The sequence below is a fragment of the Zea mays genome, chromosome 8 (genome assembly GCF_902167145.1).
Source record: "Zea mays cultivar B73 chromosome 8, Zm-B73-REFERENCE-NAM-5.0, whole genome shotgun sequence".
In the NCBI taxonomy this organism is placed as follows: domain Eukaryota; kingdom Viridiplantae; phylum Streptophyta; class Magnoliopsida; order Poales; family Poaceae; genus Zea; species Zea mays.
The window spans coordinates 30,843,794-30,860,486 of record NC_050103.1 but is presented as its reverse complement, the minus strand read 5'-3'; the positions used below and the strand labels follow the sequence as shown (position 1 = coordinate 30,860,486).

Below are 16,693 nucleotides of genomic sequence, written 5' to 3'. Positions count from 1 at the left end.
ACTCCTAGTATATGTCGAACGTTAACACACAGGCTCTTAACAAATCTTCGAGGACCTTGTTGACCCTTTCTATCTGACCATCTGACTGGGGGTGATAGGCAGTGCTGAAGTCTAAGCCCATAGCTTGCTGAAGGCTCATCCAAAATTTGGAGGTAAACTGGGTTCCCCTGTCTGACACTATCTTCCTTGGAATGCCATGGAGTCTGACTATCTCTTTAAGATAAATCCGGGCAAAGGTGGCTCCTCCAAAGGTAGTTTTCACTGGGATGAAGTGGGCTACCTTGGTAAGACGTTCTATTATTACCCAGATTGAGTCATTCCCTTTTTGCGTCCGGGGTAGTCCGGTTACAAAATCCATGCCTATTTCATCCCACTTCCATTCGGGCACTGGAAGGGGTTGCAATAGGCCGGCAGGTTTCTGGTGCTCGGCTTTTGTTCATTGGCAAGTGTCACACCGGGCCACATACTGTGCTATCTCTTTCTTCATCCCTCTCCACCAGTATCTGGTTTTGAGGTCTAGGTACATCTTGGTGGTTCCTAGGTGGATGGAGTAGGCTGAGTTGTGAGCTTCATCGAGCAGGACTTCCCGTGCCTCTCCTTTTGGTACACACAGACGGTTCTTGAACCAAAGGACTCCTTGTTCATCTGTCCTGAGGTCCGGAAGTTGTTCTTTGCGAGATTTTGCCATAAGTCTTGCTGTCTCTGTGTCTAGGCGTTGAGCCTTGCATATGAGGTCTTCTAGCATTGGCTTGACTTCTAGGCTGCCGTTGTTTCCCAGACATGCATTCAGCTGAGCTGATTCCTTCTTCCAATCTTCTAAAAAGTTGGTTCCCTTTAACCCGAAAGGTTTTTGGCTGAGGGCGTCTGCTACCACGTTGGCCTTTCCGGGGTGGTAATGAATCTCAAGGTCATAATCTTTGATCAGTTCCAGCCATCTTCTTTGACGGAGGTTGAGATCTGGCTGAGTGAAGATATACTTCAGACTCTTGTGATCGGTGAAGATGTGACATTTGTTCCCAATTAGATAGTGCCTCCATATTTTTAGGGCATGCACTATGGCTGCCAATTCCAAATCATGGGTGGGATAATTCTGCTCATGTGGCTTGAGTAAGCGTGATGCATAAGCAATGACTTTCTCATTTTGCATCAGAACACACCGTAAGCCTTGCCTTGAAGCATCACAGAAGACGACGAAGTCTTGGTGTATATCTGGTAGTGTCAAAACGGGCGCGGTCGTGAGCTTTTCCTTTATGATCTGGAAACTTTCCTCACACTTCAGGGTCCACACAAACTTATTGTCTTTCTTAAGGAGCTCGGTCATCAGTCTTGCTATGCTGAAGAATCCCTTGATAAAGCGGCAGTAATATCCTGCCATTCCCAGAAAGCTTCGAACTTCACTGACGTTGGATGGCTGCTTCCATTTTGATACTACTTCTACCTTGGATAGATCTACTTCTATTCCTTCTGCAGTCAAGATATGCCCAAGGAAGGCTATCTTTTCTAACCAGAATTCACATTTGCTGAGCTTAGCATAGAGTTAATGTGCCCTGAGTCTTCCGAGGATGATCCGGACGTGACGCTCATGATCTTCACGATTCTTGGAGTAGATAAGGATGTCGTCAATGAAGACTACGACAAACTTATCCAGATCTTCCATGAATACCTTATTCATGAGGTTCATGAAAAAGGCGGGTGCGTTCGTTAGTCCGAAAGGCATTACTGTGAACTCATATTGTCCGTACCGGGTGACAAATGCAGTCTTCTGAATATCTGCTTCCTTGATTCTCAGTTGGTGATAACCAGACCTCAGGTCTATCTTGGAGAAATATTTGGCCCCTTGAAGCTGGTCGAAGAGGTCGTCGATTTGAGGGAGTGGATACTTGTTTTTTATTGTAACTTCATTTAAAGATCGGTAATCAATACACATCCTCATACTTCCATCCTTTTTAGTGACGAAAAAGACTGGTGCTCCCCAAGGGGATGAGCTGGGACGGATGTACCCTTTTGTTGAAGCTCTGCGATCTGGAGTTTTAATTCTGCTAACTCGGTAGGAGCCATGCGTTATGGTCTCTTTGCAATGGGTGTCGTACCAGGGATCAGATCTATGTAGAACTCCACTTCTCTTTCTGGCGGCATTCCTGGCAACTCTTCTGGGAATATATCCACGAATTCTTCTATCACTGACATGCTTTCTGCTATTAGATTAAACACCATTGGATCATTGGCGGGTGGATGAGCCTGACAAGAGACTGACTTTCCTTGGTGGTTCGTGAGAAGGACTATCTTATTTGCGCAACTTATGATGCCTTTGTGCTTGGTTAGCCAATCCATTCCTAAGATCACATCAATTCCTTGGGATGGCAAGACGGTTAAGTCTGTCATGAATACTACCCCACTTAAAAGAATTCTGACTTGGGAGCATTTGAGCTGGCACAGAAGGTCTGACCCTGGGGTTCGGGTGACCAAGGGAATTTCTAGGTGGGTAGAGGGAATGCCATGCTTTTCCACAAAACTAGTGGCTATAAAGAATGGGATGCTCCTGAATCAAAAAGTATAGTAGCGGGAGTAAATTCAACGAGGAACTCACCGAGTACTACTCCTGGAGCTTGTTGAGCCTCCTGAGCATCGACGTGGTTTACTCGTGCCCTTCCTTGATACTGGGTCTTGTTCTGCTGGCTGATGGAGGAGGGCGCCTTAGGGGCGGGTGCTGAGGTATTCTTGGGGCCATTCACCGAGTTGGAGTAAGCAGGTCCTGATGCCTTCAACTAGGGGCAGTTGTTCTTGAAGTGACTAGGGTCTACGCAGTGCCAACAGGCATTTGCTGGTGGTTGGTTGCTTGCAACCGAGGGGGCTTGAAAGGAGCTCTAACTCTGCTGACTGAAACATGACGGAGTGGGTCCAGCTAGTCAATTGAAGCTTGGTCCCTTGGGTGGAAACCCAAAGGATCGAGTTCTCTGGTGTCGGTACTTTTGCTGAGCTCGGAGGACTTGGAATTTCCTCTTGAGGTGACCTTTTTCTTCTTCCCTTGCCATTTCCACTTGTATGGCTTTGTTTGAGAGGTGCGAGAAGCTGAGGAAATCTTGGCTGGCTAGGATGGTCTTGAGTTCTGGTCTGAGCCCTTTCAAAAAGTGGGCCATCTTCTTGGCTTCTATGCTGACGTCATCAGGCATGTAGCGGGCTAATTCTTTGAATTTGTGCACGTACTCGCTGACAGATCTTCCACCATGAGTTAGTTCCCGAAATTCATCTTCCTTGAGCTGAACAATCCCTTGGGGCACATGGTGCTCTCGGAAAGCAGTTTCAAACTCTTTCTAGGTAGCATCTCTGACGGCAGCGTTGAAGGTATCCCACCAAGCTAGGGCCATCCCGGAAAGTTGATGAGCAGCCAATTGAACACGCTGATTCTCTAGGCATCCGATGGCTTCTAACTTTCTTTTAATTGTGCGCAGCCAGTCATCAGCGTCGAGGGGATTGCTGGATCCAGCGAATGTGGGAGGCTTGAGTCTCAGAAAATCTCCCATCCTGTCTTGTGGTCTTCCACCATTCGGGCGTTGATTCTCCAGACTTCTAGTGAGGACCTCAATGAGTCGGGTTTGGTTGGCTAGAACTTGGTCAAAATCTAATGGCAGCTCCGAAGGTGCGGGGAGGTGGGTCTCACTCCCTTCTCCACCGGCTTCTCCTTCGGCTCCTAGGGGAAACCCTGCTCCAATCCCGGAGGCGGTAGGCGTGGTTTTATCCGAAGCCATCTGCTAGAGGGGAGAGAGTTACTGCTATGCATATGTCAAATTTCTTTTTCAACCAAGTTATTTTATTCATTACACCAGTTCATTACAAGCATACAGTTACCACAAGTCGCACTACACGCGAGCGCTTTCTAAGGTACTTCCGAACACCTTTTCTAAGGTGTCCCCAAATTCGTTGAGAAGGTCATCGAGGCTAGCTAGGGACATATCCTCGACGTTGGACAAATTCTCTATCCTGGAGAGAGGTGGAGCTGGAGGGGCTTTCTTCTTCCGCTCAGTCTGGCATCCTTGGCTCTTAGTCTTCTTTTGGATTTTCTTCGTGGGAGCGAGCTTCTTCAGCTTCTTATTGTAATCCATCTTCAGGGTTTGGTAGGCTTCACGAGTGTTGGCCTCTTCACCTTCTGCTATATCGAGACACTCTTGGAGGGACGCCTTCTCCTTTTTAAGTTCCTTGACCTGCTGCTCTAAGCTTTCCACTCGGGAGTTTAGGTGGGTGCAGTGGGAGGAAAGGTCATCGTAGTGGTTATCGAGAGTGTGGAGATATCTGGCCATGTAGACGATGATGGGGTCATCTTTGGTAGGATCTCTTCCTAACAGGGCCTGAAGTCTTTTCCTCCAGGTAGGGGTATTTTTGTTGCTAGGTGGGAAGTAACAAAGGGGGGTTTCAAAAACCTCTTTGTAGTAGTTTTGGCGTAGCTGTCGGAGGGCTTTTCGGGCAACATTTTGGCAAGTGTCTGGGAAGTGGTGTCCAGTGAAGGTAACTTGGAAAGGAGGGTGGTTTGGGTAGCTTCGGCTTTCTCCCAGGTAGACTGCCATAGAGCACTTCTCAATTCCGTTTTTGTGGTATTCCTTCCAGACATACTCCAGCTTCTTGCGGATCCCCATGTGAAGCGCACAACTTTGCAAGAGATGAGGGAATCCTTCCTCCTCTGAGCAGTAGGATCTCCTAATGACCCAAGAGCCTTCCATCTGGTAGAAGAAAAGAAAGGTCTATTAACATTGGGGGAAAGGAGAGGAGATTTTTCTTAGGGGTAAGAGGTGTTTTTTTGTTAAGGCAAACTTTTATGGTCGGGGTTGCGATCTACGGCCAGTCCTATGGCTCCGATACCACCTGAAGCGTCCCGATCCTTCGGGACTCAAATGTGATACAATTACTAGTCCTAGGAGGCTAGTAATCACATTACTTACTTCAAATAGTACAGAGTTTAAATGAATGTTATTACAATACCAGGGTACAAGCTCGAGAGAGCCAGAAATACAAAGCGTAGTAGAAGATAAACAAGCCCAAGCCACAGGCAGAACTGGGTGTAGACACAGCCCCCTCAATCAAGCATAGCAGAAAAGAAGTCTTCAGCTGCTGAAAAACATAAATAAAACTGGGTGAATACACTAGGTATTCCGCAAGCCCATCCCGCTCTCGTAAAGAGAAGGGGACCTATATCATACATGCTTTATATGGTGGAGTTGAAGTCACTCTTCTTTTTCTCAGAGAAAGGCAGTACTTTTAGGGTTTTTTCCATAGAAATAGAAATAACACATTACTCAAACACCAATGAGCTTCCCGCTCCCGTGGCATCGTTCTCTTTTCCAAAAACACACACACACACACATTTCCCTGTTCACAGAGCTTGTAAAACACTAATTGTCATACCACACCAGACTCGTCCATACCAGTGGACACAGACTATTCGAATAGGTTTGAACTCTGCGTAGAGGGGTACACTTTACCCACTAGTCCGGCTCTACGATCCCATGGCCAATGAGATCCGAATCTGAATCTCTTTCTTTCCTCGCATGTCCTAACCTCAACGGTTATACCGGAAGGAGTTAGGCCACCGCCATGTCCAAACCTAACAAAACATTCCCCCTCCTTATCCTCCCGGTGCTCCCCAGCCTTCATAACCCTGGGGTTGGACCGTACGAGTTCAGATTGAGTGACTGCCCATACAGTCTCGAGTGGTTGTACTTATCATGAGTACAGGTAGTGAAGGATGACAAACCGGTCCTTATATGAGGGGATAATCCTTCTGCTCACACCTAAACCAGTTGAGCCATCACCTTAGGCCCTCCCCTAAACCAGGGAGTCCCTGATTATCCCACTCACAAGGTGATGAGGGTGAATACCCTTCATCGCACACTTTTTGAAAACATCGTTTAGTCAAAACCACTGCCCTTTTCCCATCCCATATTTAGTACTCAAAAGATGTTTATTAATGTGGGTTATCTCTCCGCTCACAATGCAAATGTTCCAACCCTTAATCCCGGCTTAGGTAGTGGTAGAAAGAATAGGTAAATTATGCATCAAGGGAAGGATGGACTTGCCTTCGTCGAAGCTTTCCTGGCACAAAAGATTTATCTCGGAGGGGTCGGGTTCCTGCCCTTCTTCCGGAGCTATAAATTCCGGAGGATCGGATCCCTCTTCCGCTAACAAACACAGATAAGGAACAATACATCAATCATGGTGACTTGGTGGGGTGTGCTAATTATTATACCTTATTATTTTTGTGCCCTATAATTTATTTAAACTATTTTTGGTGCACAAAATATCAGCATATAAATATATATATGAAAATGGGAAAAAGAAATGGGAAAAGGAAAAAGAAAAGGAATTCTCAGCTAGCTGGGCTGGGGGGAATTTCGGCCCAGCCGAGCGCAGGCACGCGCGCGGGGCAGGCGGCCCACTAGGCCCGCCTGCGGGCCCACGTGCCAGAGGAAGGGGGGCTGACGGCGTGGAGCGGTGACGGGGGGGCGAACCGGTCGGGGCTCGACCGCCGGGGCCCGGTTCCACGACGAGGGAGTGGTGGCGAGGCACGGGTGGGGGTAGGAGATCATGGTGCAGGGGCCAATTTGGTTGGAGGGTGTCTGGGGTGGCCGGTCCACGGCGTGGTGGCGGGCGCTCGCGGCGGTGAGGTTGCCGGCGAGGCCAACGGTGCAATAGGCGAGGGGAAAGGGTGAGTCATGCTCGCGTTGAAGTGGTGGAGGTCCATAGCTACACTAATTTGACTTGAACTCAACAGAGGGGGAAGAGCGGAGCTCAACGGAGAGGGGAGGGACGACGGCGGCGAGCTTGATTGAGTCCGAGGGAGGTAGGTAGAGTGGCTAAGGCCTAGTGCGGTGGAGTTAGGAGCTTGGGGTGGTCCTTTCATAGGAGGTCGGGAAGGGGAAGGGGGTGAGGTGGCGCACACCAGCGACGCTTGCCGCGGCGGCAAAAATGGCGCACAGTTGCGACGACGAGACGGCTCGGGCAGGGGGGTGACGGGATAGCTCGGGCAGGCACAAGGGACAGGGCCGCAAGGCGCCAAGGCTCGCTGGGGAGGAGTAATGGCGAGGCGACGAGGCAGGGCTCCGGCCGGCAGTGATCGCGTCGATTGCAGATCACGGGCGAGGGGAGGGAGCTGACAGGCGGGGCCTACCTGCCAGAGAGGGGGCGGTCGCGAGGGAGGGGAGCGCGGGCTGACAGGTGGTGCCGAGCTGATAGCGGAAGAGCGACGAGAGAGGGGGGGCAGTTGACGGGTGGGGCCGAGGTGTCAGTGGCGGGCGCACGGGAGAGAGAGGTGGCCTGAGCCGGAAGCGGCCTAGCCGAGGGGGGTTTCCCTTTTTTTGATCTTTTTCTATTTCTTATTTCTATTTTCTATTTCTATTTCTTTTATCTCCTTTTCTTTTGAACAAATAAATATCTAAATAATCTTGGGTGCTAGAAAATAATAATCTATGTGAGGTGCTTCTTACAATCAAGTATATGCATATGATAAGATGACCTATGGGGGAGAATTTAGGGGAGATAAAAAGGGGGGTTAGGAGATTAGGGTTCCAAACCTCGGGTTGAATTTTTGGGATGTTACACATCAGCTCGTGCCTTTGTCGAAGCTCCTAGCGAACAAATTAAGGATGCAAGAGAAGCTGCTGCTACGAGCTCGACCAATGCTTCTGCCAAAGCTGGACCTTCGGAAACTATGCCTATAGCACTGGTGGAAGAGAGTGCTCCTGAGAAATCTAAATCTCTTGCTCCTGAAGTACCTCTTAAATAGTTGGACTTCATTATTCGACATGCTTCGGGAAAGCAGCTATCTTCAGAGCAGATTGTCGAAGTAGAACATTATGCCAGGGACATAAAGTACCCCCGAGTGTCCTTGGTATACGGAGGGGATGATGAAGATGACTTCTTCTATTGCCTCCCCAACAATAAGGAAATCAACGTGTTCCACAAAATGATGAACAACATGGGATTTCCGAAGCTCGAGCTCAGTTTATCTGCTATGTCAAAGGATCAACTTGTGGAAAGTCTTGCTTTCAATAGCTTGAAGGTTTGCAAATTTTGGCTTCATGTTTAAGTACTTTCCGAACTATTTTTCAGTAGTTCTTACATTTGTTGTTTACTCACTTGTTTTATTTTGCAGGGTCTAATCCTAAGTAAAGCTTTGAAGGCCCAAAAGGATGCTAAAGACGAGAGCTGTCAAATGACACATAGTAATCTCCGATCGGAGGTTATAACTTTGAGAAATGAAGCTCTCGCTAAAGATAAGATCCTCCTATCTCTGGTCAAAATACTGAAGTCTAGTGAAGCCAAGATGTCTGCTCAAGCAGAGGCTCACAAAACCGAAGTACAAGAACTAAAGAGGAAGGTTGCTGAAGCAACTGAAATGTTTGAAGTTGAAGCGGTGAAGCATGAGATATGTGAAATCAAAAGATCAAGGGCGCAAAAGAATGTCGATGAGCTTCACGTGGGCAAGGAAAAATGCTATGAGATATCCATGGAGTACGCTAAAAAATTAAAAAACATCTTTTCTAAACTTGGAGCCTTCTCCTCCGAGCAAAAATTCATCCGCGGTGACCCTGATGGAGTTATCCAGTGGATCAGTGGGGAGGTCGAAGCTTTTGAAGAAATTCTCAATTACAGAGGGGATTTTTGTGCCTTCGCCGGTGCCCGTGGGGTTGTTTCAATTCTGGAAAAGGTCGGATGTGATCATGTCAAGGCTGTTGTTCAGCCAGAATTTGTTTTCTCAGCCGACGACATTAAAAACCCTTCAACCGAAGCTTCTGCATTAGGTGGGAAATTTTACTCCGAAGTATGGATGAAGGGCGACCGTGAGGTAGCTGATGAAGCTATTAGGAAAAATGAAAATTATCTCACGATGCTCAAGAAGAAACCAAAAGAGCTGAAGAAACTGCTGAGCACTCCAGGCTTATAGGTACATCTATTGTGGTCTTGCTTCGTAATCTGTTTTAGCTTCGGAACAAACAAACACATACTATGGTGCAGCTGAACTATCTCCTCTGCTGGAGCCATACGACCTAGAAGCCGACCCAACCCGACCCTGAAGGAAGCGCTCGAGACGATTAGAATTGCCAACGAAGTTGTCGACGAAGCTGTCAACAAACTGTTAGATGAAGCCGCCGAGAAAGTCTTGAATGAAGATTAAAGCTCTGTATATTTGAGAGTTTAGTCTTTGTACATAGCTTTTGCCTTTGTAAGAACCAAGTATCAACTATTTGCATGTGTATTAATGTAATATATTTCTTTGTGATGCATGAAATCTTCGTACATAGCGTTTTTGAGCCACTAGCGAAAAAACACCTTCCCTTCTTTTCATGCTTCACGAAAAAAAATCCCCTTCTATTGATTCAATACTGGGTATTATGCCACGGTTGATGTGTAGTAATACTGCTGACGAAGATTCCCCTCCTATGTAAAATTATGTCTTCTGAAGGCATATCTTGTGTTACAGCACATTCTTTCATGATCGACAGGTATTTTCAAAGGAGCAAATTTCCTTCTTCTCCATGGCTTTTTGATAATGCAAAATGACGTATGATGCGATGCTATGCGATATGATATGATGGTATGATGCAAAATGATGTTTATGCCGAAGGTAAAAACCCACGCGAATACACACCCAAACTCTGCATCCCCTTAGGAACGACTTTAGAGTCTCTTCACCTTTTACTTAGGTGGTATTTCAGCTCTGGATTCCCTTAGGAATGACTTTGGAGCTAAGCTCTACATCTCCTTAGGAACGACTTTGTAGCTTCTTCACCTTTTACTTAGGTGGCATTTAATTCTGCATCCCCTTAGGAACGACTTTGGAGCTTCTTCACCTTTTACTTAGGTGGCATTTAAGCTCTGCATCCCCTTAGTAACAACTTTGGAGCTTCTTCACCCTTCCTGTTACACTCGATGGTGTAACCACAAATTTTTTACAACAGGTCGAAGGTTAAACCCTCTTATATTGTCTTCGAGGGGGAGCAACATAAGGACAGAAAGGTAAAGAGTACATTAGATATGAAATTTTTTTAATGGAGCCCCTATGTGACTTCAGTAAATGTGCCTTAACTCAGGCACAGTGTTGTTGACTATGCGAGCTTCAAATTCTTCACGCGCGTCACGCTGTTGCTGTGTTTAGTGGTGCCCTTCTAGCTGCTGATTGTGGGTCAGGGCTGGTGCCATAGGTGGTGGTGGCGGTAGCGGGACCCATGTAGCTTGAGAGTGACTTGCCGAAACAACTGATGTTGTGGGCTGTTGGTTGCCCACATACTCGAGAATGTATGGAGAATAGCACGAAGCGGTATGCAGGACCTGCTTCGGCTGATTCTGCCATGCTTCGGCTTCAGCTATCTCTTTTTGCTTCTGGATCGTGACTTGGCATGTCCTTGTTGTATGTCCTTTATCCTCCCCGCAGAATAAATAGAACAATCTCCTGGGCTAGGAGCTAAACCTTGCTCCGAAGCTTCTGCCTCCCCTGCCTCTTGGAGCTGGTGGCCTGTAAGGGCTTTGTTGCGTCCCTGAAGTCTGGGAGCTCTGGTGATGTCCTTGAGCATGGTTTCCTCTGTCATCACCTGAGATGGGATTATGGATTGTCTTGACATGCCTAGGGTGGAGCCTTCCTCCGAAGCCCCTGGTCATCTCAGAATACCTATAAGCTTCCTCTCTTCTCTGGCGAAAAGCATTGTCAGCTCGGATGTACTCATCCATTATCTGGAGGAGCTTCTTCAAGGTTTGTGGTGGCTTCCTTGCAAAATATTGCGCCGTTATTCCTGGTCTGAGCCCCTTGATCATGGCGTCAATGACAATCTCATTAGGCACTATAGGCGCCTGAGCTCTAAGGCACAAGAACCTTCGTACGTACACCTGCAAGTACTCCTCATGGTCTTGCGTACATTGGAACAGTGCTTGGGTAGTCACTGGCTTCGTCTAGAAACCTTGGAAGCTAGTGACTAGCATATCCTTCAACTTCTGCCATGAAGTGATTGTTCCTGGACGAAGAGAAGAATACCATGTTTGAGCCACACTTCTGACTGTCATGACGAAGGACTTTGCCATGACAGTAGTGTTGCCCCCATATGAAGATATGGTTGCTTTGTAGCTCATTAGAAACTGCTTCGGATCTGAGTGCCCATCATACATGGGGAGCTGAGGTGGCTTGTAAAGTGGTGGCCATGGGGTAGCCTGTAACTCTGCTGCTAGAGGAGAAGCATCATCAAAAGCAAAGTTACCATGATGAAAGTCATCATACCATTCATCATCATTAATTGGGTTTTCTTGATGAAGCTCCCTATGTTGGGGCCTTCGGCCTTGGTCATCCTGAGTAATGTGATGCATTTTTTCAGCAGCTTCGTCGATCTTCCTCTGAAGGTCGGCTAGCCGAAGCATCTTTTCTCTCTTCTTTTGCAGTTGCTGGTGAATAGCCTCCAAGTCCCTGATCTCTTCGTCCAACTCCTCCTCCTAAGGTGTTGGGCTAGTAGCCTTTCTCTTCTGGCTCCTAGCTTCTCATAGTGAGAGTGTCTCCTGATTTGTGTCCAGTGGCTACAGGGCAGCCCCTGACGCTGTTGTCTTCTTCGGTGGCATGACGAAGGTGAATGCTTGCCGAAGGTGGTCGTTTGAGTTCACCGGAGGTGGGCGCCAATGTTGGTCACTTGTTCTCAAATGCTATGAATCAAGAACAAGGCAACACAATTGTTAATTATTGCGGACCTTCGTCTTCTGAAGCACTATCTCCACGTGGGTATAATGTTCATCAGACGAAGGTCAAGAAGGACATACCTTCATCATTTAATATGTGAAAAAATGCAAAAAGATGAAGAAAATAACTGCATTTCGTTAATTCATTCATATTTGCATTCCACCGAACATGTATGAATATTAACAGAATTCATATTACATTGATACCTTGGGCTTGCTCGAAGGTGAAGACACGAGAGATTGATTACAATTCAGCGTGAACAGTACGGTGTTACTGTTCATCTAATTATAGGCACGGGACGTAGCCCGAGTAAAAGTACATTTATGTCCCCAATATGCACATATGATCACAATACAAATTACTAAGATTAAGTAGTCTTTTTCTCTTTCGGTCAACATCATCATTATACTTCATCTCCGTTGTGAGCCAAAGCTGTCCATCTGGTGATAGCTTCGGCATTCACTCTTATCGTCTTTAGATCTGTCTTCATCTTGAATGCCTTCGTCATGAGGGAGAGGCTTGCATCCTGAAGACTAAGCTTCCTGTAATAGCTTATACTGAAAGCAAATGGTTAATTATGTTTTTGAGGACCTTCGGAAGGAGAAGGCCCCCAACAAGCGGTTTTCTTAAGCACCCCGCTAGTGCTAATGTTATTTCCACTGGCGGTTGCTTAAGAAAACCGCTAGTGAAAATCTTGTTTCCACGGGTGGTTTTCTTAAACAACCCACCAGTGCTAATGTTATTTCTAGTGGCGGTTGCAAAACAACAGCCAGTGAAAAGGCCAATTTCTACTGGCCCCTAGCACTAGCAGCACTGAAAAACGCCAGTGCAAATAGCTCTAGGACTGTCACTATAGAGCTTCTGTGTACTAGTGATCTCTTCGAGCTCTAAGATTGTCCTTTGTTTTTTCAAAATTCATGTAGGTGTGTATGAGGGCTTCAGCAACATTACTTTTTTGGTGCATGACATGAATGTTATGCACAAGAATCAATGACCGCATATAAGAGAGCTCCCACAGACCACATATATGTGTCCAATTGTGGTCCACTCTGAATACTTGGTACTTGTCCCCTTTTTCATTTAGGGCAAGGTTATTTAGCTAAGCATAAATTTCTGCTGCATTTAGACATTTTGGCGGTACTTTCGTGACCAAAGGGTTCTTTATAAAGTTTTCCTTATCGCTCCTAAAGGGGTGTTTCCTGGGCAACTAGCATCGATGACAATTTAAGTAACTGATCTTTCCAGCATGAGCAAGACGGAAGCAATCTGTATCTAAACCGCAATACGGACATGTCAATCTACCATGTGTACTCCAACCGGCAAAAAAATCATATGTCATGAATTCATGCACCGACCACAAATATGCGACTCGAAGTTTGAATATCTGTTTTTTAAAAACATTGTATGCTTCGACTCCATTCTAAATATCCTTCAACTCTTCAATCAAGGGTTTTAACATGACATTGAGTTTTTTTCAGGATGGTCCAGTCCAAGTATGATCAAGCAAAGAAATATAAATTTATATTTCATACAAAAAGAAGGTGAAAGGTTGTATGGAATAACAAAGGCGGACTAGCATGAGCATCATGATGCCCTTTGACCAAAAGGTGTGAATCCATTGGTCGCGAGGCCGATTCGAACATTTCTTGATTCAGCAGCAAAATCTCGATCAAACATGTCGAGAGCCTTCCAAGCATCCCCATCTGATGGTTGCACCATTAGCTCATCGTTCTCACAGACACCGTTTTTATGCGATCTCATGTGCATGGCGGTTTTTTTGATAGAAACAACCATTTCACTCGAGGAGTTAGTGGCAAGGAGCGAAGCTGCTTATGTGCAACATCTATTATCACCTTGACACCCTCATCATTATCAACTTCCACGAATCTAGATTGTCTATATTGCAGACATTTTTCTCTCAATCTTTTCATAATCCATACCGAGACCTCTAATAATTATCTTTGAATGGTACATGTCTTTACGTAACTTATTGGACTTTGGTAGCACATCCCCGAATAACTTTAGAATCTCATCGTAACAGTTGTTCAAGAAAAGTACTTGGACTTAATGGCCATGAGCAGGGTCACAAAAACGAGTATACTCACATCTATGTGTTCATGCAATGGCTCTTCAGAGTCTTTTAGTAGCTTCAAAAATCTCGAAACCTTTGGTGTGGGAGGATCCTCAGAGCATAGGTTTAACTCTTGACGTAGCGAATCTAGCATCTCAGGCATCGTATCACTGCCAACCCAACCATTGTTCTCCTCTTCTACATTCGGGTTGGGTAATACCTCACCATTATGTTCCAACACCTCATATCCGAGTTATAAATAATCCAAACTGACAGAAATCTAGGATAACTCTTTTGTTATTAAGGAATATATTATTTTCGTGTCATCTACAATCACAACCGGAAACGGGCGCTTTGCCGAGTGCCCGAAGCACTCGGCAAAGCCTTAAAAACACTCGGCAAAGAAGGCTCGGCAAACAGTGCATCGGCAAAGGCTTCTTTGCTGAGTACTTTTTCTCGGGCACTAGGCAAAGAGGTTTGTCGAGTGCCAGGGAGCACTAGGCAAAGAAAAGCGGCCGTTACGGTGACGGGTGATGGAGACGGCGTCTTTGCCGAGTGTCACGGATGACACTCGGCAAAGGAGTTACCTTTGTCGAGTGTCTTTCCAGAAGCACTCGGCAAAGAATACATCTTTGCCGAGTGCCCTCTGGGACACTCGGCAAAGTGCCACCAGGGAGGGTCCCCATGTCAGGCTCTTTGCCGAGTGCTCTGTGCGGCACTCGGCAAAGCCGGCCTCTTTGCCGAGTTCCAGTGACATAACACTCGGCAAAGTCCCTAAACCGGTGCCCAGGTTTTTGCTCTTTGCCGAGTGTTATGACCCTGACACTCGGCAAAGCGCCTCTTTGCCGAGTGTTACACTCGGCAAAGTGACCAGTATATACCTTTTTTATTTGTTTTTTCTATTCCATCCACACAAACAAAAGATATCACATATATATCTGAGAGCACCTAGAGGGGGGGGTGAATAGGTGATCCTGTGAAACTTAAACTTATAGCCACAAAAACTTGTTAAGTGTTAGCACAATAATCGCCAAGTGGCTAGAGATGAGTCTCAACAAAACACAATACCACAAAAGATCAACACAGAGAAGACACATTGGTTTATCCCGTGGTTCGGCCAAGTACAAAACTTGCCTACTCCACGTTGTGGCGTCCCAACGGACGAGAGTTGCACTCAACTCCTCTCAAGTGATCCAATGATCAACTTGAATACCATAGTGTTATGCTTTTCCTTTCAATATCCCGTTTGCGAGGAATCTCCACAACTTGGAGTCTCTCGCCCTTACACTTGAGATTCACAAAGAAATATGGAGTAAGGATGGGAAGCAACACACACAAATCCACAGCAAAATGCGCATACACACGGCCAAGAATCGAGCTCAAAAGACTATCTCAAAGTTCTCACTAGAACGGAGCTCGAATCACTGAGAATGACAAACGAATGCGCAAAGACTGAGTGTGGATGATCAAGAATGCTCTAAGGTTGCTTGGTGTCCTCCTCCATGCGCCTAGGGGTCCCTTTTATAGCCCCAAGGCAGCTAGGAGCCGTTGAGAGCAATTCTGGAAGGCTGATCTTGCCTTCTGTCATCGGGCGCACCGGACAGTCCGGTGCACACCGGACACTGTCCGGTGCCCGATCTCCTTCCTAAAATGGCGCAGCCGACCGTTGCTGATCTGGGAGCCGTTGGCGCACCGGACAGTCCGGTGCACACCGGACAGTCCGGTGCCCCCTTCCGACCGTTGGCTCGGCCACGTGTCGCGAGCGGATTCCGCGGCCGACCGTTGGCCCAGCCGACCGATGGCTCACCGGACAGTCCGGTGCACACCGGACAGTCCGGTGAATTTTAGCCGTACGCCGTCGGCGAATTCCCGAGGGCGGCCACTTCGGTCGAGGCAGCCTGGCGCACCGGACACTGTCCGGTGCACCACCGGACAGTCCGGTGCCCCAGACCGAAACAGCCTATTGGCTGTACACAGCCAACTCTTCCTTTTCTTCTTCTTTCTGTTTCTAACACTTAGACAAGTATATTAGTACACAAAACCAATGTACTAAGGCTTAGAAACATACCTTTACTCTTGATTTGCACTTTGTCCATCCATGAGCATAAATTCACATTTAAGCACTTGTGTTGGCACTCAATCACCAAAATACTTAGAAATGGCCCAAGGGCACATTTCCCTTTCAATATCACATATATACATCACAGATATCATCACAAACATAAATAGCCAACACAAACATAAAACCGTCACCACAAACATAAATATCCATCACAAACATAAGTGTTCAACACAAGTATCAAACACAAACATAAGTCTCAAACGTCGCAAGCTCTCACATAAGTATCAAACACAGACATAAGTATTATACACAAGTTCTGAAGTCTAAAACAATGAAAACACAACACTCATGGAGGTGGGCGGCTTTACCGGGGCTGCGTTGGGCTGAACCCTTCCGGAGGGTTGTTGGATGCCGCCCCAGATTGGCCCTGCACAGAGAAGAGATTGCATGTGTTATACCAGATGCATTACAAACATCTAACTACAATTTTGGTACTCACAGGAGTGTGGAAGAGAGCAGGGTCAACAAGAGGGAACAATGGAAGTGGCGGAGCGATGCCCTGTGCGGCGCCAAGGCTCTACATGTACTGGAACATCTCCACCATCCTCTGATGATCTGCCCGGCGCTCCGCCTCCCGCTCCGCCATCATCCTCGCCTCCATCTCATGACGTTCTCTCCTCTCTTCTTCTAGTTGGGTCTGTAATATTACAAGCCAACGTTATAGTAACTCAAAGAGTAGGTATATAACTCAAGGACGGACGAGTTACAGAAGCACTAACCTCGAGTTGTTGTATGCGATGCTGTGAGCTGTCGTGCCGAGGTCGTATGGCTGGACTCGAGCCCGTGCTCCTTGCTCTCA

General features: G+C 46.8%; 1 protein-coding gene across 1 annotated transcript in view; it reads left to right on the top strand.

The window, feature by feature from the left end:
- The window catches only part of LOC103636852 (putative low molecular weight protein-tyrosine-phosphatase slr0328), a 115,788-nt gene that overhangs the window by 93,422 nt on the left and 5,673 nt on the right, over window positions 1-16,693 (top strand). The gene's annotated exons all lie outside the window — the stretch shown is intronic.